General features: G+C 42.2%; 2 long non-coding RNA genes across 2 annotated transcripts; both read left to right on the top strand.

The window, feature by feature from the left end:
• Positions 1-11050: 11050 nt before the first annotated feature.
• On the top strand, positions 11051-12362 carry LOC118563688. The gene is made up of 3 exons (XR_004931353.1): positions 11051-11187; positions 11264-11534; positions 11605-12362. It is a non-coding gene; the product is annotated as an uncharacterized LOC118563688 (long non-coding RNA).
• A 3644-nt stretch (positions 12363-16006) lies between these two features.
• LOC118563599 lies at positions 16007-16870 on the top strand. The gene is made up of 3 exons (XR_004931293.1): positions 16007-16291; positions 16368-16638; positions 16709-16870. It is a non-coding gene; the product is annotated as an uncharacterized LOC118563599 (long non-coding RNA).
• The last annotated feature ends 8874 nt before the right edge of the window (positions 16871-25744 follow it).

Genomic DNA, 25744 nt, shown 5'->3' with positions numbered 1-25744 from the left:
CCCGAGGAAAACTTATAAATGATATTTTGAGTGCAAGGTTGGCGAACAGTTTGCAAAACAATTTTTTGTGTGTGAAACATATCTTTTTGTGTGCAAAACAAGTTTTGTGTGCAACACATTTTTTTGCTTACAACGTTTTGTCAAGAAATTATCTCCATAAATATTGCTCGTATAGCTAATTTTGTTTCTACAAAGTGCTCTTTTTTTTTTTTAAATATTCAATCGCCTCTACAACTACAACAATTACAACTCCCAACAAATAAATTCCCGCTATTGCTGGTTTTATACCCACAGTTCTGCAATTTTAGATATTTTTTAGACTTTTTAGAAATTAATAAAAAAAAAAACGTTTTCAATAAGATATGATGGTGTAGTGTATAAATAGTTTTGAATGTTAAAGAAATGCTCAAGAGCTGTGGGTGTGATGACGTCACGAGTATACTTCTGTATACTCATGTCGTTTGTACACGAATTGATGAAGTTGGTTTTCTTTTTGAATCACGTTTATGTATATGCAGCGTTTATGTATATGCAGCGCGTTTGCTGAATGCCGCACAGGTGTTGTCAAATTGATGAAGTTGGTTTCTTAATTTGCTCATCTTTTGCCTATTTGCACATGTTTTCTGAAGTTGCAGGGCGTTTGCACCTGTCGGCCACCGTAGGCTGAAGCCCGATTTTCGGACTGTCAGGCGTTCGGGTGTTCGTTTAGGGAGTTTGTTACATAATTTAGGACTGTTTTCGCAGCCGAATTGAACCCGGTCCAATTATCCCGTTCTCTGCTCTCGTTAAAACAGGGGGGGCGACGTGTTTCAGATTTTTCGGTAGAATTTCGTACTCTTGCTGCAGTCGCTGATTGGGAAGGCAAGCCGTTAAAGGCAGTCTTTTTCCAGGCATTAGACGCAAATTTAAAGGACGAACTAGCCCAACTGGAGGAACCTAGCTCCTTTGAGGACATGGTTGCTTTAGCCATCAGGCTGGATACCCGACTACGTAGCTGGAACCGAGGCCGAATAGAGAGACCCCTACGATCCACGGGTCCACCGGTGCAGGGATTCACTACTCAGCGACCTTTAGTTTCACCGCCTTCACCTCCTGAACCTATCGGTCGTGTTCATTTAACTTACAAGTGTAAGTACCAATTAAAACCGCAAGCGGTGATGAGCGGCCCTCGCAGCAAAGCGCCGCTCTGGCCTATTGGCCACCGCTGGGATTTGCGCACCGCCGGCCGCCCGCCACCGCAGATGCTGTCACACATTTTGCCCGCCCGTCCACTGGGCGATTCACACGAACGTGTTCGGCAGCGCTACCCCACGACTCACAAAAAATCTGGTGCAGATCGCTCAATGCAGCGAGGAGATACAGCCGTTGAATAATGATAATGCATTTGGCCATCGGACCGGACTAAATCGTTCGGCGGGCCGATAGGCCACCGCCGAACGATTAAATATGAACCCAAAACGTTTCTAACTGTTTTTACCATGGATTTCCTCTGACTAATAATTAATTTATATCTTATTTGTGTAATGTATTCACGACATGAATTCCTTGCTGTCTTAACAAAAGGCAGAACAACTATAACGTTACTTTCTATAATTATTACAGGTTCTGCTGAGATGTCATATTCTGGAGAGTGCTTAGACACCCTGACACACAAATATGTATTAACTTCATTTCATGTGCACTCGTGAACTTGTTTTAGTTGATTTAGTTTTCTTGATGTACTGTAGAGCGTGATGAGGTCTGTTGTGGTATTGTGTGCACTGGATTGAGGGGACAGTTGGTGTTGTCTGTCAAACCCAATCTTCTTAAGCTGCAAATTCAGTAAAGTTACAAGTTTTCTTGCAACCTCTCATATGGACCTAGTCTAAAAAATAAATAAACTGATAATTAGAAGATCAGTTTGTACATCCACACCAACTCTAGAACCAAAGCCGTATTCAGCTGGAACTTATCCTGACAAAATGTCCCAATTCAGCCAATTAAACTCCAAAAGCTTAGAGGAGATCATTCAGCAGCTAAGTTCCTCCTCATGCTGTCTTGATGCTCTACCCACAGTTTTCCTTAAGAAAGTTTTGCCTGTCATAGCGTCTGATTTGACTCAGATAATAAACACGTCCCTTCTTTCAGGTGTTTCCCCCCAGTCCCTAAAAACAGCAATTATCAAACCACTGTTAAAAAAGAACAATTTAGACAAACTACTACTCCAGAACTACAGGGCCATCTCAAACCTCCCCTTTATCAGTAAGATTATTGAAAAAGCTGTGTTTCAACAATTAAACACCTTCTTAACAACGACCAGCCGCTTTGACGTTTTCCAGTCTGGCTTCCGTGCTCACCGCAGTACAGAGACCGCCCTTATCAAAGTGTTTAATGACATCCATATAAATACAGACTGCGGAAAAACCACCATGCTGGTTCTGTTGGACCTCAGTGCAGCATTTGATACTGTTGATCACTCCATTCTGTTAGAGCGCCTGGAGAACTGGGTCGGCCTCTGTGGTACAGCTCTCCACTGGTTTAAATCCTACTTAAAGGACAGGGACTTTTTTGTATCAGTAGGTAACTTTACATCGAAGATTACAAAAATCACATGTGGGGTTCCCCAAGGGTCCATCCTGGGTCCCCTCCTATTCAATATCTACATGCTCCTCTAGCTCAGATCATAAGAAACAACAACATCAGCTACCATAACTATGCAGACGACACACAGCTCTACATCACCATGTCACCAGGTGTCTATGAACCAGTTCAAGCACTGAGTAAATGCCTAGAAGAAATCAATACGTACATGTGCCAAAATTTTCTTCAGTTTAATAAAAACAAAACAGAAGTAATAATTTTTGGACCAATAGAGGAGAGATCAAAGGTTAGCACACAGCTTCAGTTGCTTCAGCTAGGAACCACTGATCAGGCCCGAAATCTTGGAGTAGTAATGGTCTCAGACCTGAACCTCCAAAAGCATCTAAAGACAGTTACAAGGTCAGATTTCTATCACCTGAAAGACATTTCCAGGATTAAAGGATTGATGTCTCAGCAGGATCTGGAAAAACTAATCCATGCGTTTATATTTAGTAGAATTGATTACTGCAACGGTGTTTTCACAGGCCTGCCTAAAAAGTGGATCAGACAGCTGCAGCTGACCCAGAACGCTGCTGCCCGCGTCCTCACTAAGACTAAGAAAGTAGAGCACATCACCCCAGTTCTAAAGTCCTTCCATGGCTCCCTGTATATCAGAGAATAGACTTTAAAAACTTCTGTTCGTCTATAAATCCCTGAATGGCTTAGCACCTAAATACATCAGACTTGTTATCAGTGTATTAACCATCCAGACCATTAAAGTCTTATGGCTCTAGCCTACTCTGCATACCTAGAACCAGAACTAAACAAGGAGAAGCAGCATTTAGTTCCTATGCTCCACTGATCTGGAACAAACTTCCAGAAAATTGTAAAGGTGCGGAAAGCCTGAGTTCCTTTAAATCAAGATTAAAAACACATTTGTTTAGGATTGCCTTCAACTGTTCTAGTTAACTGAATCACCACTTTTTGTTTCTTTTTTCTATCTACATTTTATTCCTACTTGCTTTTATTCTGTTTTATTTTGCTATATTTTAATCATGTAAAGCACTTTGCATTGTCTTTGTACTGAATTGTGCTATATAAATAAATTTGCCTTGCCTTGCCTTACTGAACAAGACAACTTGGTTTGTGGTTTATTTGTGGTCTCTTGCTGCCACCTGGTGGACAGGTTTGAGCAAATAATGCTGTCAAAAGATTAAAAATATATGGTTTGATGTGACTTCCCCACGCCACCATGCCGCCCTGCTCCATGGAATCCACTTGGGGCTGGAATCCACAACACACCAATATGTCTTCTGTCTCTTGACACAGTTTCATGTTGATTAGCTCAGAGGGGTAACATAGCGACTGCTTACAACAAAACATGACACTTCCTGTTGTCAGGGGGCGTGGCCTAAGCAATGTCATCATTTGACCATTGGATATTAAAGAAGACCTAGTGGTGATCAACTACTGAAAGTTTGGTGGCTCTGTGAGTTTTTGTGTATGAAATATAACAGTTTTGTGTTTCATGGCGAGTAGGTGAACTTTGACCCCTGCCAACGCCCCTTCAGCATGCTCAAAAACTCACCGTTTTGATAACTTTTAATTGGCCATGCCTTATGATCAGACTGACCGAGTTTCAAGCCGCTCACTCAAAATCTCTAGGAGGAGTTCGATCAAATACCAATGCTGTAACTGTCAAAATTGAGGTCAAAATCAGACCTTCAATCTAAAATGGCCGACTTCCTGTGATTTTTGCACTATGACATTAATTGTAAATTCTGAGCGTCTTGGTGAGCTCTACCACTGTACCAAATTTCATGTCTCTACGATGAAGTAAGTGAATAGCAAAGGGTCCTTTGAAAATTGCTAGGTGGCGCCGTTGAGGCATTTTTCTTTTGATTTTTGTGACGACCTTAAAATACAAAATTTTTCAACAGTCACCTTGTATCTGCAAAGTTTGGTGAGTTTTTGAAAATGAGAAAGCCCCCAAAAAGGCCCCTCTTTAGGGGGGCAGAATAATAATAATAATTAAAGCCGCAAGCGGCGATGAGCGGCCCTCGCAGCCAAGCACCGCTGGGGAACGCGCACCGCCTGCCGCCTGCCGCCAGCCACCGCAGAAGCTGTCACGCAATTTCCCTGACCGTCCACCGGGCGATTCACACGAACCCGTTTGGCAGCGCTCCCCCACAACTCACAAAAAATCAGGTGCAGATCGGTCGATGCAGCGAGGAGATACAGCCGTTGAATAATGATAATGCATTTGGCCACCGGGCCGGACTAAATCGTTTGGCGAGCCGTACGTTTGACACCCCTGGTTCAAACATTAGTTTACTGGTTGAAATGCAGTTCAAAGTCTTCAGCTGAAAGGTTGTACACAAAAAAGGTGTTGCACACAAATAAAACTTGTTTTGCACACAAAAATATATGTTTCACACAAAAAAAATTTGTTTTGCAAACTGTCCGCCAACCTTGCGCTCAAAATATCATTTATAAGTTTTCCTCCAGTACAAAATGGTCTCTGCTCGACTACAAAACAATCCCACCCACGCTGCAGTAAATTTATGCCAAAAGTCACGTGATGCATTAAGAGTTGTTGTTGGTCAGACTTCCCGACAGGAGAGGTTAAACCATGTTGATGGAGATGAGCAGACAGGACGCTCTCGGGTAGGAGACTGAGTGACAGGCTGGTTGGAAACAGGTGCGTGCGTTGCTTCGTCAGAGAAATCTATCTGAAGGAAGAAGGAAAAGGTTGGCGGTAGGCATAAGCAAGTTTGTGACTGGATCAGGATGGCGGCTCAGGTTGTAGAGGATGAGGAAGAACTACATAGTGATATGGATACGGATAGTTGAACGCCAGTTGCTAGTTACCGGGGAAGTGGAAAATTCAAAAGTAGTGAAGCAGGCAGAGGTTCTGGGAATTCAGGAGACAAAAGAAATCTTGAGGACGACAGTACAGATGATGGAAGCAAGGGTGTGCATAAAAAGATTCAATTCAATTCAATTTTATTTACGTCAGACCAGGTGTACCTACTATGAAGAAAAAAGAGAGAGAGCAAAAAGTTAAAAGCTGAAATGTCAACAGTCATTTCAATGTAATGGAATGAAAAACTGGAGAACAGTAGACTGGAGAACAGTAGAAATCAGTAGAGTGAGAGAAATAGGCCCCGATGTCCTCCAGCAGCCTAAGCCTATAGCAGCATAACTACAGATGTAGCTCAGGGTAACATGAGCCACTCTAACTATAAGCTTAAATTCTATTCTTGATTTAATAGGAAGCCAATGAAGGGAAGCTAAAATTGGAGAAATATGATCCCTCTTGTTGATTTTCATCAGAACTCTTGCTGCAGCATTTTGGATCAGCTGAAGACTTCGAACTGCATTTTGTGGACTTCCTGATAGTAAAGAATTACAATAGTCCAGCTTTGAAGTAACAAATGCATGGACTAGTTTTTCAGCGTCACCCCTGGACAGAATGTTTCTAATTTTGGCGATATTCCTGAGGTGAAAAAAAGGAAACTCTGGAAACCTGTTTAATATGGGATTTAAATGACATGTCTTGGTCGAAGACAACACCAAGATTTTTAACTTTATTTCCAGAGGCCAGAATGGATAATACAGGTAAGAGTTGGTAAGAGTCTTTCAGGGAGAAATTAAAAAGAACCACACAAGGCAGTATTATCAGTCCTTTATTATTTTCAGTTATGATAAATGATGCACTTAAAGAAATAGAAAATGAATTGGGTTGTTCATTGTTTGCTGATGACGGAGCTATTTGGAAACGTAGAAGGAATGTTAAATTTATTGTAGGGAAAGTCCAAAAAGCAATTCATAAGATTGAACAATGGTCTTACAAATGGAGTTTTAAATTTTCGGTAGATAAAACAAAAGTATTGCTGTTTACTTAGAAAAGAAATCAAGAAGTACAACTGAAGTTATATAATCAAGATTGTACTGTTCTCTCTATGTGTTTTGCCCTTGCGTGAACACAGATAAACAGCCAGCCAAACTCCTTATTCAAGAGGCAGGAAGTGAGCGGCTTGCTCCTTTATTATCTTCTTACACATTTAGTCAGCATTTCTGACTGCTTTGAATCCAGTGTAAAACTAGAAAAGAAAGATACAAAAAAAATGGCTTAATAAACAGCCATGTAAATATCAGTATTAACGTATCAAAGTATCAGCTGCTTAATATTAACTCAACAGGTATTTTCACAGCCGGCTAGAAAAGCGGCAAATTAGCAAGTAAACACACACACTCTGCTGTCACACAGACCACAACATTTTACCGTTGCTTTTATACACAAAATAACCATAAAAGATATTAACATATCTTATCGAATCTGTAAACAATGAGCAACACTTACAACCATTGCTTTCGGAGAGATTAACTGCATTGTTGCTGCCCTGAGACGATGCACACACGCTCTCTTCCTCTTGTTTGCGTCTTTACTTCCTACTTCCGGTTCAGAAGATTTTCAACATAAAAGCACCGCAAATTCATTTAAAACAGAGAACGGTATATTAACATTTCAAAGTAGTTTTTAAATGTCTTTTAAACATATTAAACATATTCAGGGCAGAACAAAGATCTAGAGAGAGTAAAGCAATTTAAATTCTTAGGAGTATGGTTTGGTAAAAAAAAACTATCCTGGAAAGTGCACATAGATAAGCTTATTGAAAAATGTAAAAGGATACTTAATATATTGAGATGTTTAGTTGGCTATGAATGTTACATTCCTGCAGTGAAAAAGAAAGGGTTCATAATAAGGTTGGACAATTATTCAGAAAGCTGCAGAATTAGGATTAAATCATTTAAATATTAGTCCAACAGTACCATTATCAATAACACCACCATGGATTTTACCTGAAACAATAGTAGATTTAACAATATTGGAAAAGAAAAATAAAGATAAAATGTATATGTGTAATTCTATAATAGTGGAGGAATATATAGAACAGTTTTATAATAATGTAAAAATGTATACGGATGCATCAAAAAAGCAATTACGACAAACTGGAGTAGGTGTAATAATTCCAGAGTTTAAACTGCATATAGGAAGAAATTAAATGAAGGAATATCTGTTTATACGGCAGAAATGATTGCATTATTAGTTGCTGTAGAATGGATTGAGGAAGTGAGACCATTAAGAGCTGTTATATGTTCAGATTCAAGTTCATCATTGATCAGTTTAAAAAGAAATAATTCAGAAAGCCGTCCAGATATCTTATTAGTAATTCAACAAATATTATATCATATTCAGATGATGGGGTTATCAGCTGTGTTTCTTTGGGTTCCTGCACATATAGGAGTGAAAGGTAATTAAATGGCTGATAAGAAAGCTAAAGAGTCGATAAATAAAAGTAAGAGTGATTAAGAATAGACATGGGTAAATCAGAGGTTCAAAGTATTATGCTGCCATCTTGTGGTCAAAAATAATACCCGTTTTTATGACAAAATGACATCTTTGATGAAAATTAATTGACTTTCTTTAGGGTTTACACAATTGGTCCAAGAGACTTTTTTGTAGGGACTGAGAAGTTACATCTGCTTACCGAGTTTCATAATTCTCAGACAAAGCATGGCTTGGGGCTTACTGATTTAATGCGTTTTTAATGGTTTTCCACAAACCTGATTTTTGCAATGCGACAGCTCAGGCAAATATGCATATTTCATAAAACCTTTGATAACTTTTAACCCTCAAGGTCTCATCTCCACGCTGAAAAAATTTGAAAGTGATAACTTAAAATGCCTAGGACTAGTTCGTTAAAGTTCGAGGCAAAAACCGTCAATATTTTACCCTTTGATCCAAAATGGCAGGCTTCCTGTGGGTTTTAGAGCATACCCACAATAGACTTTTTTTCATAACTTTAAAAAAGCTACCTAGGTAAAAAATTTCAGCTTTCTACGTGTTACGGTTTGGCCCAACTCACTCTAGTTGGCGCTGTTGAGCGGGTTTGCCACGCCCGCTTTCAATTACACTAAAATCATGCGATTTCTCACGGGGGACAATTTTGGGCAAAGTTTGGTGAGTTTTCATGCATGTTTAGGCCTCCAAAAAGCCGTTTCAAAAGTCCAAAGAATAAATAATAATAATAATTAAAGCCGCAAGCGGCGATGAGCGGCCCTCGCAGCCAAGCACCGCTGGGGTACGCGCACCGCCTGCCGCCATTCACCGCAGGAGCTGTCACGCAATTTCCCTGCCCGTCCACCGGGCGATTCACACGAACCCGTTTGGCAGCGCTCCCCCACAACTCACAAAAAATCAGGTGCAGATCGGTCGATGCAGCGAGGAGATACAGCCGTTGAATAATGATAATGCATTTGGGCACCGGGCCGGACTAAATCGTTTGGCGAGCCGTACGTTTGACACCCCTGGTTCAAACATTAGTTTACTGGTTGAAATGCAGTTCAAAGTCTTCAGCTGAAAGGTTGTACACAAAAAAGGTGTTGCACACAAATAAAACTTGTTTTGCACACAAAAATATGTTTCACACAAAAAAAATTTGTTTTGCAAAATGTCCGCCAACCTTGCGCTCAAAATATCATTTATAAGTTTTCCTCCAGTACAAAATGGTCTCTGCTCGACTACAAAACAATCCCACCCACGCTGCAGTAAATTTATGCCAAAAGTCACGTGATGCATTTAAGAGTTGTTGTTGGTCAGACTTCCCGACAGGAGAGGTTAAACCATGTTGATGGAGATGAGCAGACAGGACGCTCTCGGGTAGGAGACTGAGTGACAGGCTGGTTGGAAACAGGTGCGTGCGTTGCTTCGTCAGAGAAATCTATCTGAAGGAAGAAGGAAAAGGTTGGCGGTAGGCATAAGCAAGTTTGTGACTGGATCAGGATGGCGGCTCAGGTTGTAGAGGATGAGGAAGAACTACATAGTGATATGGATACGGATAGTTGAACGCCAGTTGCTAGTTACCGGGGAAGTGGAAAATTCAAACGTAGTGAAGCAGGCAGAGGTTCTGGGAATTCAGGAGACAAAAGAAATCTTGAAGACGACAGTACAGATGATGGAAGCAAGGGTGTGCATAAAAAGATTCAATTCAATTCAATTTTATTTACGTCAGACCAGGTGTACCTACTATGAAGAAAAAAGAGAGAGAGCAAAAAGTTAAAAGCTGAAATGTCAACAGTCATTTCAATGGAATGGAATGGAAAAACTGGAGAACAGTAGACTGGAGAACAGTAGAAATCAGTAGAGTGATAAAAATATACCCTGATGTCCTCCAGTAGCCTAAGCCTATAGCAGCACAACTATAGATGTAGCTCAGGGTAACATGAGCCACTCTGTCAGGTTTGTCAAAAAGGAAAGTTTTAAGATTAGTCTTAAAAGTAGACAATGTGTCTGCCTCACGGACCAAAACTGGAAGTTGGTTCCACAGGAGAGGAGCCTGATAGCTAAAGGATTTGCCTCCCATTCTACTTTTAGAGACTCTAGGAACCACCAGCAGACCTGCAGTCTGAGAGCGAAGTGCTCTGTTAGGAACATACGGGGTAATCAGAGCTCTGATATATGATGGAGCTTGATTATTAAGGGCTTTATACGTTAGAAGAATTTTAAATTCTATTCTTGATTTAACAGGAAGCCAATGAAGGGAAGCTAAAATTGGAGAAATATGATCCCTCTTGTTGATTTTCATCAGAACTCTTGCTGCAGCATTTTGGATCAGCTGAAGACTCTGAAAAGATCATGAAAGAGGAGGTGAAGATAACATTAAAATTCAAAAAGGAAGATGAAAATATTGCTCTGAGCCCAAAAATAGTTTCTAAGGAAACAAAAAAGAAAATAGGGGAAGTTGAAATGGCTAAAACGCTGAGAGATGGAAGCTTGCTAAATGTTTGTAAATTGGAAGAACAAAAAAGGAAAGCAATGAGTGTTGAGAGTATTGGAAATAAAAGAGTGGAAAGTAAAAGAGTGTTGGGAGAAAAGAAAGGATCCCGAGGAGTTATTTATGGAATTCCAGTTAATGAAGATCTAGAGAAATTAAAACATAAAATCATGTTAAAGTCAAGGATATAAAGAGATTGCAGAAAACAGTTAATAATGAGCGAGTTGACAGCTTATCTGTGCTTCTGGAATTTTCTACTCCAGAAGTTCCAGATAGAGTCAAAGTGGGTTTCTTGTGTTATTCAGTTAGGCCTTATGTTCCACCTCCACTTCGGTGTTTCAAGTGTCAGAGGTATGGTCACATTTGCTGCAGTGTGCAGGGGCAAACAGAGCTGTTTAAAATGTGGAGGGGACCACAAAATACAAGAATGTGGTGTAAAGGTTCAGGATACATGCTGTAATTGTGGTGGGGAACATAGGGCAACATATGGAGGGTGTGAAACATTATGTAACTGGTAATTTAGTAGAGCAGATTGGGAGAAATATAAGGAAATAAGTGAAGATAAAATTAAGGAAATTGACATGAATCTTTGTCAGGACTCAGCCGGCAGAACTGTGCAGCTCGCTGCCGGTCCTGCCCTCTCTGCTTCCTTCAGGTGTCCAACAGGTGTCTGTTGTTCGACTGGTGGGCGGGGCACGCACACCTGCAGGTGGTTCAGCAGCGCCAGGGGCTGCACTATAAGAACGGCGCATGAACAGCGGGAGGACGCCAGATTGTTACCGTCGTGGTATGATAGATCGGCCTCGGCTTTCTACTAGCTGAACCTCTATTTGAACTAAGAACCAGTTTTCTGTGTCTCCAAGGTTCTCCTCTCGTGATCCTCGTTTGCTTACCTGCCGGATTCCACCTGAGCTCCTCTGGTCCCTTCTGAGTCTGAAGCCTCATCTCGCGGTCCAGGGCTCTTCCCGGCTTCACCTGGTTCCTCCCGCTGGCTCAGGATCTCTGGATCTTCCCTGGTGCTGCTCGGACCCCCACTGCTGCCCACGCCCATCATTCTGACGGTCACCAACCACCACCGGACAGACGCTGAGTCCGCGATCGCCTTCCCCCCGGTCTGGGTTTCCGCACTCTGTGGTAAGCGTGCGCATTTCAGTATTTCCACCAAATCATTATCTTAGGCTAAATCACCTCTCTTGCCTTTTAGACCGACCCGGCACCTCTGGCTCCGCTCTCCCTCCCGTGATACCGTCGCTGTGGCAGATTCTTCCCGCAAACCCGTGTTTCTTTCCTTGATCAATAAATCCTCGTAGAGAACACCACCTGTGTACCGAGTGCATTCTGCATGTGGGCAAAACACTTAAAACCAAACATGACAGAAGAACAATCTGGCCAAACTGACCCAACGGATGCATTCGGTAGGGCTTTAACGGCCCAACAGGACCAAATTCGGGGATTAGAATCTACGGTACTCGGTCTTCAGAGTCAACTACAGGGTTTTTCGGCCCAGATAAATCAGCTGACGGGTATGCTAAACGCCAGTCTTCAGTCAGCGGTTTCCGAGTCTCCTAGCCCCTCCCCCGGGTCCGCGTCAGCGGAGACGTCACCACCCGTCCCCGGGATTCCCTCACCTAATCCTGAGAAGTTCTCTGGTGACAGCGGAGATTGTGGGGGTTTTTTATTTCAGTGTTCCCTTGTTTTCAATTGCTCCCCACATTTATACCTTCAGGATGATGCGAAGATTTCTTTTATTTTACGTTTACTAACGGGTAGAGCACTCAGATGGGCGGAATCCCGCTTCCCAAATTGCCAACAGTTTGGCGTTACCTTCAGTGAATTCCTAACCGAGTTTAAAATGGTTTTCGCTGCCGAATCTGATGAGGTGCAGGATTCTCGGCGACTCTTAGCCCTTCGGCAGCGGGGAAGGCGTGTAGCCGACTTTGCCATAGAGTTCCGCACGTTGGCGGCTGCTGCTGGCTGGGAACAGCGCGCACTGAAATCAGTGTTTTTTCAATCTCTTGACGAGTCTCTTAAAGACGAGCTGACGCGTCAGGAGGAACCGCCGACTCTTAATGAATATATTGCGCTGGCAGTTCGGTTAGATAACAGACTACGGGTTCGAGGCAGAAATCGACCCGACAGACCACCCATTTACCGGCCACCTCCGCCAGAGCGAGATCTCCCTAGACCCGCTGCGGCGCCCCCCTCACCCCCGGAACCCATGCAGTTGGGCCGGGTTCGGCTCACTCCAGATGAGAGGCAACAGCGCATGGATTCTAAGCTGTGCATTTATTGCGCCTCTCCCGCCCACTTCATTAGAGATTGCCCGGAGCGGCCAAAAGATCAGGTCCGTCGGTATTAGCGGAGGATCCGGCGGACCAATCTCAGTTATCCTTATTTTCTCCTCCACGGCTCTGTTTACGAGCAGCGATCGTCTCTGTTCGAGACACCCTTAAGTTATCCGCCCTAGTTGACTCGGGGTGCGACTTTAATTTAATCGATCGGTCCTTTGCCCTCCGAGCACGACTCGAGACTGTTCCTTTGTGCACCCCCCTCCAGGTGTCCGCCCTGAATGGTGGGGTTCTCCCCATGATTACTCACAGAACTAAGTCTCTTGAACTCGTGATTTCAGGTAATCACAGGGAGCTGATTACCTTTTTTGTGTTTCCGGTTAAACACGCTCCTATTGTCCTAGGTTTTCCTTGGTTACAGCAGCATAACCCGCAGATTAATTGGGCTGACCGACGGGTTGAAACTTGGTCCCCCAGATGTCACGCTAACTGTCTGCAGTCCGCTGTTCCCTTCTGCGCGACTCCCGCACAGCAGATTCCTCAGGTAGATCCTGAGATTTTAAAACTAGTTCCTGAGCGTTATCATGACCTCAGGCAGGTTTTCAGTAAGACCCAGGCCAGCTCGCTTCCACCGCATCGCCCGTACGATTGCGCAATTGACCTCCTGCCAGGCGCCCCGCTGCCGACCAGTCGCCTCTATAATATTTCTCTGAGTGAGCGTCAGGCCCTTGAAAAGTACATCAATGAGTCTCTTGCGGCAGGGCTAATTCGTCCGTCGTCCTCACCTCTCGGTGCTGGGTTTTTCTTTGTTTCCAAAAAGGATGGATCCCTTCGTCCCTGCATAGATTATCGCGGCTTAAATGCGATAACTGTTAAGAATAAGTATCCTCTCCCACTCCTCTCTTCCGCCCTTGAACCGGTCCAGTCAGCTACTATATTCACTAAGTTAGACCTGCGTAATGCTTATCACTTAGTGCGGATCCGCCGGGGGGATGAGTGGAAGACGGCTTTCAAGACACCACTGGGACATTTTGAGTATCTAGTCATGCCCTTCGGCCTGTGCAACGCCCCCGCTGTATTCCAAGCTCTGGTGAACGATGTCCTCCGTGACTTCCTCAACATCTTTGTTTTCGTGTATTTGGATGATATTCTCATTTACTCACGCAACTTAACCGAACATCAACGTCACGTACACCTGGTTCTCCAACGTCTCCTAGAGAATAGGTTGTTCGTCAAAGCGGAGAAGTGCGAATTCCACAAACCCTCAGTCACCTTCCTCGGTCTCATCCTGGAAGGGGGGCGGGTACGATCTGACCCTGAGAAAATTAAGACTGTTCTCGACTGGCCTGCACCTGAAAACAGGAAGGAGCTACAACGTTTCCTGGGATTCGCAAACTTTTACCGCCGTTTCATCAGAAAGTACAGCCAGATCGCCGCCCCCCCTCCATGCCCTCACCTCTGTGAAAGTCCCCTTCGAGTGGAATCCCGAGGCCAATACAGCTTTCTCTGACCTAAAAAAGAGATTCTCCCAAGCACCCATCCTCATTCACCCTGACCCTGCGAAGCAGTTCACTGTCGAAATCGATGCCTCTGACACCGGAGTTGGTGCAGTGTTGTCTCAGTGCTCGGACCAGGACCAAAAGTTACATCCTTGTGCCTTCTTCTCTAGACGTTTGACCCCTGCTGAGCGAAATTACGATGTCGGGGACAGAGAGCTCCTGGCCATCAAGCTCGCCCTAGAGGAGTGGCGCCATTGGCTCGAGGGGTCCGAGCAGCCCGTTTTAATATGGACCGATCACAAGAACCTGGCTTACCTCCAAACGGCCAAGCGGCTGAACCCTAGACAAGCCCGCTGGTCCCTTTTCTTTTCTCGTTTCAATCTAACCATCTCCTACCGTCCCGGTTCAAAGAATCTTAAACCCGACGCCCTGTCCCGCCTTTATGCCCCCACTGACTCAGAGAAGGAACCAGCACCCATTCTCCCTCCTTCTTGTGTTGTTGGAGCCCTCCAGTGGGAGATCCAAGATCTGATTACTCGTGCCCAATGCTCAGAACCAGACCCAGGTACCGGCCCGGCAAACCGCACCTACGTCCCCTCATCTGCCCGTTCCCGTGTCCTCCAGTGGGCCCATTGTGAAAAGTTCTCTGCACACCCAGGCATTCATCGTACCCTCACGTTCCTCTCCCGACGTTTCTGGTGGCCCACCATATCCCAAGATACTAAACAATTTGTCCTCTCGTGTCCTGTGTGTGCCCAGAATAAGCCATCCAACAGACCCCCAGCAGGCCTCCTCCAGCCCCTCCCAATCCCCGAACGCCCCTGGTCACACATTGCCCTGGATTTTGTTACCGGCCTCCCCTCTTCACAAGGAATGACAACAATTCTCACCATAGTTGATCGATTTTCCAAAGCCTGTCACCTCATCCCTCTCCGAAAACTCCCCTCAGCCCTCCAAACGGCCCAGCTCCTGGTGAAACATGTGTTTCGCCTGCATGGAATCCCACAGGACGTTCTGTCTGACCGTGGTCCTCAATTCATCTCGCGGGTGTGGAGGGAGTTTGCCGCGGCCCTCGGGGCCCGGTACACTCTTACCTCAGGTTACCACCCGCAGACCAACGGTCAGACAGAACGGTTGAACCAGGAGCTGGAGACCGCCCTCCGTTGTCTCACATCCAATAACCCTTCAGACTGGAGCAAGTACCTTCCTTGGGTAGAATACGCCCACAATAGTCACATCTCCTCAGCTACTGGCATGTCCCCTTTCGAGGCCTCCCTTGGTTATCAGCCCCCATTACTTCCCGAGGAAAACAAACAGATCACTGTCCCCTCTGTCAACGAACACATACGCCGATGTAGATAGTTCTGGGCTCAAACCATCCAGACCCTCAAACAGACCGCTGAACAGAACCGCCGATTCGCTGACCGGAGGCGGATCCCAGCCCCCAGTTACCATCCCGGTCAGCGAGTCTGGCTATCCACCCGAGACATCCCCTCCAGGTCCACCTCACGAAAACTGTCACCCCGTTTCACCGGCCCCTATGAAATTATTTCCATCATCAGTCCCACGACCGTCCGCCTCCGCCTCCCGTCTCATTCCCGCGTCCACCCCACCTTCCATGTGTCACAGATCAAGCCCGTGATCACTAGTCCTTTCTGCCCTCCTGCCGAACCCCCTCCACCCACCCAGGACCACCATGGACGCCAGATCCAACGGATCGTGGCCTCCCGTCGGCGGGGTAGAGGGTATCAATACCTCGTCGATTGGGTAGGTCGCGGCCCTGAGGATCGGTCCTGGCTCCCAGGCTCCTCCATCCCTGACCAGTCCCTAATTGATGCATTCCTATCCTCTCGCCCCTCCACGTCTTCCACGCGGTCGCCAGGAGGCGACCGTTGAGGGGGGGGTGGTGTCAGGACTCAGCCGGCAGAACCGTGCAGCTCGCTGCCGGTCCTGCCCTCTCTGCTTCCTTCAGGTGTCCAACAGGTGTCTGTTGTTCGACTGGTGGGCGGGGCACGCACACCTGCAGGTGGTTCAGCAGCGCCAGGGGCTGCACTATAAGAACGGCGCATGAACAGCGGGAGGACGCCAGATTGTTACCGTCGTGGTATGATAGATCGGCCTCGGCTTTCTACTAGCTGAACCTCTATTTGAACTAAGAACCAGTTTTCTGTGTCTCCAAGGTTCTCCTCTCGTGATCCTCGTTTGCTTACCTGCCGGATTCCACCTGAGCTCCTCTGGTCCCTTCTGAGTCTGAAGCCTCATCTCGCGGTCCAGGGCTCTTCCCGGCTTCACCTGGTTCCTCCCGCTGGCTCAGGATCTCTGGATCTTCCCTGGTGCTGCTCGGACCCCCACTGCTGCCCACGCCCATCATTCTGACGGTCACCAACCACCACCGGACAGACGCTGAGTCCGCGATCGCCTTCCCCCCGGTCTGGGTTTCCGCACTCTGTGGTAAGCGTGCGCATTTCAGTATTTCCACCAAATCATTATCTTAGGCTAAATCACCTCTCTTGCCTTTTAGACCGACCCGGCACCTCTGGCTCCGCTCTCCCTCCCGTGATACCGTCGCTGTGGCAGATTCTTCCCGCAAACCCGTGTTTCTTTCCTTGATCAATAAATCCTCGTAGAGAACACCACCTGTGTACCGAGTGCATTCTGCATGTGGGCAAAACACTTAAAACCAAACATGACAATCTTGGTATTGATTTATTAAACAAAATCTTTTGTAGTTCAATCATAGAAGCTGTTCAACAGTCAGTTCCAAAGAAAGGAGGGATACATAAAAAGAAGATAATTCCATGGTGGACAATAGAATGTGACCAGGCTATTAAATCCCAAAATAAAGCTTTTAAAATTCTATAAGGAAATCAGAATTTTCAAAATTTAATTGAATACAAGAAGATGCAAGCTATAGTAAAAAGAGTTATAAGAAATACAAAAAGAGAATATTGGAGAAATTATTGTAATTCATTAGGAAGAGAAACAGATATAGGGAAAGTATGGAAAATGATTAAATGAATGAATGGTATTAAAAGTGATTATAGTTATCCAGTTTTAGTTAGTGATAGAACAACGGCAGTTATTAATGAAGAAAAAGCAACAATGTTGTCACAAACATTTGTACAAATACATAGTTCCAATAGTATTAGTGAAGAGTAGAAAATGGATAGAGCTATAACTTTATTGGAAAAAGGACATATGATAAACAGAGAAGAAGGAAATAGTATTATTAAAATCGATTTTTCTATAGCGGAGTTAAGACGAGCCATGAGGAAAGTTAAGATGTCAACCCCAGGGAGTGATCAAATATGGTATATAATGATAAATAAGCTAAGTGAATACTCAAAATTAATATTATTAGATATTTATAATAGAAAATGGGAAATGACCTAGAAGTTGGAAAGGGGCTATTGTGGTTCCAATTCCAAAAACGGGTAAAGATAGCTCAAAACCAGAAAATTATAGACCTATTGCTTTAACATCATGTTTAAGTAAAATTATGGAGAAAATGGTAATTGAAAGATTAATTTATTTTGTTGAATCAAAAGGGTACTTATCAAATTATCAAAGCGGTTTCAGAAGAGGAAGAAATAATATGGATCCAATTGTGTGTTTACAACATGAGGTACTAACAGCAAAAGTTAACAAAGAAAGTGTTTTGGCAGTGTTCCTAGATATAGAAAAGGCTTATGATATGATGTGGAAAGAGGGATTATTGATCAAATTGAGGAAAATGTGAATTTGTGGAAGAATTTATCATTGGGTAGAGAACTTTTTAACAATTCAATTCAATTCAATTTTATTTATATAACGCCAATTCATAAACATGTCATCTCGAGGCACTTTACAAAGTCAAAATCAATCATATTATACAGATTGGTCAAAAATTTCCTATATAAGGAAACCAGTTGATTGCATCAAAGTCCCAACAAGCAGCATTCACTCCTGGAGAAGCGCAGTGCTACAGGGGGAGTCGTCTGCATTGTCCATGGCTTTGCAAAAATCCCTCATACTGAGCAAGCATGAAGCATCAGTGGAAAGAAAAACCACCCATTAGCAGGAAGGAAAAACCTCCAGCAGAACCAGGCTCAGTATGAACGGTCATCTGCCTCGACCGACTGGGGTTACAGAAGACAGAGCAGAGACACAACAAGACAGACAAAAAAAGCACAGAAGCACACATTGATCCAGTGATCTGTTATACATTAGATGGTAATAGTGGTGATCTGTCTTCCCTGGATGATGTCACAGTTAACAGAACGTCAGACTAGGTGTACCTACTATGAAGAAAAAAGAGAGAGAACAAAAAGTTACAAGCTGAAATGACAACAGTCATTTCAATGTAATGCAATGCAAAACTGGAGAACAGTAGACTGGAGAACAGTAGAAATCAGTAGAGTGAGAGAAATAGGCCCCGATGTCCTCCAGCAGCCTAAGCCTATAGCAGCATAACTACAGATGTAGCTCAGGGTAACATGAGCCACTCTAACTATAAGCTTAAATTCTATTCTTGATTTAATAGGAAGCCAATGAAGGGAAGGTAAAATTGGAGAAATATGATCCCTCTTGTTGATTTTCATCAGAACTCTTGCTGCAGCATTTTAGATCAGCTGAAGACTTCGAACTGCATTTTGTGGACTTCCTGATAGTAAAGAATTACAATAGTCCAGCCTTGAAGTAACAAATGCATGGACTAGTTTTTCAGCATCACCCCTGGACAGAATGTTTCTAATTTTGGCGATATTCCTGAGGTGAAAAAAAGGAAACTGTGGAAACCTGTTTAATATGGGATTTAAATGACATGTCTTGGTCGAAGACAACACCAAGATTTTTAACTTTATTTCCAGAGGCCAGAATGGATAATACAGGTAAGAGTTGGTAAGAGACTTTCAGGGAGAAATTAAAAAGAACCACACAAGGCAGTATTATCAGTCCTTTATTATTTTCAGTTATGATAAATGATACACTTAAAGAAATAGAAAATGAATTGGGTTGTTCATTGTTTGCTGATGACGGAGCTATTTGGAAACGTAGAAGGAATGTTAAATTTATTGTAGGGAAAGTCCAAAAAGCAATTCATAAGATTGAACAATGGTCTTACAAATGGAGTTTTAAATCTTCGGTAGATAAAACAAAAGTATTGCTTTTTACTCAGAAAAGAAATCAAGAAGTACAACTGAAGTTATATAATCAAGATTGTACTGTTCTCTCTATGTGTTTTGCTCTTGCGTGAACACAGATAAACAGCCAGCCAAACTCCTTATTCAAGAGGCAGGAAGTGAGCTGCTTGCTCCTTTATTATCTTCTTACACATTTAGTCAGCATTTCTGACTGCTTTGAATCCAGTGTAAAACTAGAAAAGAAAGATACTAAAAAATGGCTTAATAAACAGCCATGTAAATATCAGTATTAACGTATCAAAGTATCAGCTGCTTAATATTAACTCAACAGGTATTTTCACAGCCGGCTAGAAAAGCGGCAAATTAGCAAGTAAACACACACACTCTGCTGTCACACAGACCACGACATTTTACCATTGCTTTTATACACAAAATAACCATAAAAGATATTAACATATCTTATCGAATCTGTAAACAATGAGCAACACTTACAACCATTGCTTTCGGAGAGATTAACTGCATTGTTGCTGCCCTGAGACGATGCACACACGCTCTCTTCCTCTTGTTTGCGTCTTTACTTCCTACTTCCGGTTCGGAAGATTTTCAACATAAAAGCACCGCAAATTCATTTAAAACAGAGAACGGTATATTAACATTTCAAAGTAGTTTTTAAATGTCTTTTAAACATGTTAAACATATTCAGGGCAGAACAAAGATCTAGAGAGAGTAAAGCAATTTAAATTCTTAGGAGTATGGTTTGGTAAAAAAAACTATCCTGGAAAGTGCACATAGATAAGGTTATTGAAAAATGTAAAAGGATACTTAATATATTGAGATGTTTAGTTGGCTATGAATGTTACATTCCTGCAGTGAAAAGGAAAGGGTTCATAATAAGGTTGGACAATTATTCAGAAAGCTACAGAATTAGGATTAAATCATTTAAATATTAGTCCAACGGTACCATTATCAATAACACCACCATGGATTTTACCTGAAACAATAGTAGATTTAACAATATTGGAAAAGAAAAATAAAGATAAAATGTATATGTGTAATTCTATAATAGTGGAGGAATATATAGAACAGTTTTATAATAATGTAAAAATGTATACGGATGCATCAAAAAAGCAATTACGACAAACTGGAGTAGGTGTAATAATTCCAGAGTTTAAACTGCATATAGGGAAGAAATTAAATGAAGGAATATCTGTTTATACGGCAGAAATGATTGCATTATTAGTTGCTGTAGAATGGATTGAGGAAGTGAGACCATTAAGAGCTGTCATATGTTCAGATTCAAGTTCATCATTGATCAGTTTAAAAAGAAATCATTCAGAAAGCCGTCCAGATATCTTATTAGTAATTCAACAAATATTATATCATATTCAGATGATGGGGTTATCAGCTGTGTTTCTTTGGGTTCCTGCACATATAGGAGTGAAAGGTAATTAAATGGCTGATAAGAAAGCTAAAGAGTCGATAAATAAAAGTAAGAGTGATTAAGAATAAACATGGGTAAATCAGAGGTTCAAAGTATTATGCTGCCATCTTGTGGTCAAAAATAATACCCGTTTTTATGACAAAATGACATCTTTGATGAAAATTAATTGACTTTCTTTAGGGTTTACACAATTGGTCCAAGAGACTTTTTTGTAGGGACTGAGAAGTTACATCTGCTTACCGAGTTTCATAATTCTCAGACAAAGCATGGCTTGGGGCTTACTGATTTAATGCGTTTTTAATGGTTTTCCACAAACCTGATTTTTGCAATGCGACAGCTCAGGCAAATATGCATATTTCATAAAACCTTTGATAACTTTTAACCCTCAAGGTCTCATCTCCACGCTGAAAAAATTTGAAAGTGATAAATTAAAATGCCTAGGACTAGTTCGTTAAAGTTCGAGGCAAAAACCGTCAATATTTTACCCTTTGAGCCAAAATGGCAGGCTTCCTGTGGGTTTTAGAGCATACCCACAATAGACTTTTTTTCATAACTTTAAAAAAGCTACCTAGGTAAAAAATTTCAGCTTTCTACGTGTTACGGTTTGGCCCAACTCACTCTAGTTGGCGCTGTTGAGCGGGTTTGCTACGCCCGCTTTCAATTACACTAAAATCATGCGATTTCTCACGGGGGACAATTTTGGGCAAAGTTTGGTGAGTTTTCATGCATGTTTAGGCCTCCAAAAAGCCGTTTCAAAAGTCCCAAGAATAAATAATAATAATAATAATAATAATAATAATAATAATAATAAAATCTGCAGTTACAATAGGCCTTCGCAGCGCTTAGCTGCTCGGGCCTAATTAAAGCCGCAAGCGGCGATGAGCAGCCCTCGCAGTCAAGCACCGCTGGGGTACGAGCACCGCCTGCCGCCAGCCACCGCAGAAGCTGTCACGCAATTTCCCTGCCCGTCCACCGGGCGATTCACACGAACCCGTTTGGCAGCGCTCCCCCACAACTCACAAAAAATCAGGTGCAGATCGGTCGATGCAGCGAGGAGATACAGCCGTTGAATAATGATAATGCATTTGGCCACCGGGCCGGACTAAATCGTTCGGCGAGCCGTACGTTTGACACCCCTGGTTCAAACATTAGTTTACTGGTTGAAATGCAGTTCAAAGTCTTCAGCTGAAAGGTTGTACACAAAAAAGGTGTTGCACACAAATAAAACTTGTTTTGCACACAAAAATATATGTTTCACACAAAAAAATTTGTTTTGCAAAATGTCCGCCAACCTTGCGCTCAAAATATCATTTATAAGTTTTCCTCCAGTACAAAATGGTCTCTGCTCGACTACAAAACAATCCCACCCACGCTGCAGTAAATTAATGCCAAAAGTCACGTGATGCATTAAGAGTTGTTGTTGTTCAGACTTCCCGACAGGAGAGGTTAAACCATGTTGATGGAGATGAGCAGACAGGACGCTCTCGGGTAGGAGACTGAGTGACAGGCTGGTTGGAAACAGGTGCGTGCGTTGCTTCGTCAGAGAAATCTATCTGAAGGAAGAAGGAAAAGGTTGGCGGTAGGCATAAGCAAGTTTGTGACTGAATCAGGATGGCGGCTCAGGTTGTAGAGGATGAGGAAGAACTACATAGTGATATGGATACGGATAGTTGAACGCCAGTTGCTAGTTACCGGGGAAGTGGAAAATTCAAAAGTAGTGAAGCAGGCAGAGGTTCTGGGAATTCAGGAGACAAAGGAAATCTTGAAGACGACAGTACAGATGATGGAAGCAAGGGTGTGCATAAAAAGATTCAATTCAATTCCCTTTTATTTACGTCAGACCAGGTGTACCTACTATGAAGAACAAAGAGAGAGAGCAAAAAGTTAAAAGCTGAAATGTCAACAGTCATTTCAATGTAATGGAATGAAAAACTGGAGAACAGTAGACTGGAGAACAGTAGAAATCAGTAGAGTGATAAAAATATACCCTGATGTCCTCCAGCAGCCTAAGCCTATAGCAGCACAACTATGGATGTAGCTCAGGGTAACATGAGCCACTCTAACTATCAGCTTTGTCAAAAAGGAAAGTTTTAAGATTAGTCTTAAAAGTAGACAAGGTGTCTGCCTCACGGACCAAAACTGGGAGTTGGTTCCACAGGAGAGGAGCCTGATAGCTAAAGGATCTGCCTCCCATTCTACTTTTAGAGACTCTAGGAACCACCAACAGACCTGCAGTCTGAGAGCGAAGTGCTCTGTTAGGAACATACGGGGTAATCAGAGCTCTGATATATGATGGAGCTTGATTATTAAGGGCTTTATACGTTAGAAGAAGAATTTTAAATTCTATTCTTGATTTAACAGGAAGCCAATTAAGGGAAGCTAAAATTGGAGAAATATGATCCCTCTTGTTGATTTTCATCAGAACTCTTGCTGCAGCATTTTGGATCAGCTGAAGACTTTGAAAAGATCATGAAAGAGGAGGTGAAGATAACATTAAAATTCAAAAAGGAAGATGAAAATATTGCTCTGAGCCCAAAAATAGTTTCTAAGGAAACAAAAAAGAAAATAGGGGAAGTTGAAATGGCTAAAACGCTGAGAGATGGAAGCTTGTTAAATGTTTGTAAATTGGAAGAACAAAAAAGGAAAGCAATGAGTGTTGAGAGTATTGGAAATAAAAGAGTGGAAAGTAAAAAAGTGTTGGGAGAAAAGAAAGGATCCCGAGGAGTTATTTATGGAATTCCAGTTAATGAAGATCTAGAGAAATTAAAACATAAAATCATGTTAAAGTCAAGGATATAAAGAGATTGCAGAAAACAGTTAATAATGAGCGAGTTGACAGCTGATCTGTGCTTCTGGAATTTTCTACTCCAGAAGTTCCAGATAGAGTCAAAGTGGGTTTCTTGTGTTATTCAGTTAGGCCTTATGTTCCACCTCCACTTCGGTGTTTCAAGTGTCAGAGGTATGGTCACATTTGCTGCAGTGTGCAGGGGCAAACAGAGCTGTTTAAAATGTGGAGGGGACCACAAAATACAAGAATATGGTGAAAATGTTCAGGATAAATGCTGTAATTGTGGTGGGGAACATAGGGCAACATATGGAGGGTGTGAAAGATTATGTAACTGGTAATTTAGTAGAGCAGATTGGGAGAAATATAAGGAAATAAGTGAAGATAAAATTAAGGAAATTGACATGAATCTTGGTATTGATTCATTAAACAAAATCTTTTGTAGTTCAATCATAGAAGCTGTTCAACAGTCAGTTCCAAAGAAAGGAGGGATACATAAAAAGAAGATAATTCCATGGTGGACAATAGAATGTGACCAGGCTATTAAATCCCAAAATAAAGCTTTTAAAATTCTATAAGGAAATCAGAATTTTCAAAATTTAATTGAATACAAGAAGATGCAAGCTATAGTAAAAAGAGTTATAAGAAATACAAAATGAGAATATTGGAGAAATTATTGTAATTCATTAGGAAGAGAAACAGATATAGGGAAAGTATGGAAAATGATTAAATGAATGAATGGTATTAAAAGGGATTATAGTTATCCAGTTTTAGTTAGTGATAGAACAACGGCAGGTATTAATGAAGAAAAAGCAACAATGTTGCCACAAACATTTGTACAAATACATAGTTCCAATAATATTAGTGAAGAGTAGAAAACGGATAGAGCTATAACTTTATTGGAACAAGGACATATGATAAACAGAGAAGAAGGAAATAGTATTATTAAAATCGATTTTTCTATAGCGGAGTTAAGACGAGCCATGAGGAAAGTTAAGATGTCAACCCCAGGGAGTGATCAAATATGGTATATAATGATAAATAAGCTAAGTGAATACTCAAAATTAATATTATTAGATATTTATAATAGAAAATGGGAAATTACCTAGAAGTTGGAAAGAGGCTATTGTGGTTCCAATTCCAAAAACGGGTAAAGATAGCTCAAAACCAGAAAATTATAGACCTATTGCTTTAACATCATGTTTAAGTAAAATTATGGAGAAAATGGTAATTGAAAGATTAATTTATTTTGTTGAATCAAAAGGGTACTTATCAAATTATCAAAGCGGTTTCAGAAGAGGAAGGAATACTATGGATCCAATTGTGTGTTTACAACATGAGGTACTAACAGCAAAAGTTAATAAAGAAAGTGTTTTGGCAGTGTTCTTAGATATAGAAAAGGCTTATGATATGATGTGGAAAGAGGGATTATTGATCAAATTGAGGAAAATGTGAATTTGTGGAAGAATTTATCATTGGGTAGAGAACTTTTTAACAATTCAATTCAATTCAATTTTATTTATATAACGCCAATTCATAAACATGTCATCTCGAGGCACTTTACAAAGTCAAAATCAATCATATTATACAGATTGGTCAAAAATGTCCTATATAAGGAAACCAGTTGATTGCATCAAAGTCCCAACAAGCAGCTTTCACTCCTGGAGAAGCGTAGACCTACAGGGAGAGTCGTCTGCATTGTCCATGGCTTTGCAGCAATCCCTCATACTGAGCAAGCATGAAGCGTCAGTGGAAAGAAAAACCACCCATTAGCAGGAAGGAAAAACCTCCAGCAGAACCGGGCTCAGTATGAACAGTCATCTGCCTCGACCGACTGGGGGTTACAGAAGACAGAGCAGAGACACAACAAGAGAGACAAAAAAGCACAGAAGCACACATTGATCCAGTGATCTGTTATACATTAGATGGTAGTAGTGGTGATCTGTCTTCCCTGGATGATGTCACAGTTAACAGAACGTCAGACTAGGTGTACCTACTATGAAGAAAAAAGAGAGAGAACAAAAAGTTACAAGCTGAAATGACAACAGTCATTTCAATGTAATGCAATGCAAAACTGGAGAACAGTAGACTGGAGAACAGTAGAAATCAGTAGAGTGAGAGAAATAGGCCCTGATGTCCTCCAGCAGCCTAAGCCTATAGCAGCATAACTACAGATGTAGCTCAGGGTAACATGAGCCACTCTAACTATAA

The sequence above is a fragment of the Fundulus heteroclitus genome, chromosome 7, assembly GCF_011125445.2.
Source record: "Fundulus heteroclitus isolate FHET01 chromosome 7, MU-UCD_Fhet_4.1, whole genome shotgun sequence".
Classification (NCBI taxonomy): Eukaryota; Metazoa; Chordata; class Actinopteri; order Cyprinodontiformes; family Fundulidae; genus Fundulus; species Fundulus heteroclitus.
The sequence above is the reverse complement of the archived record's forward strand: the minus strand, read 5'-3'. Positions and strand labels throughout refer to the sequence as shown.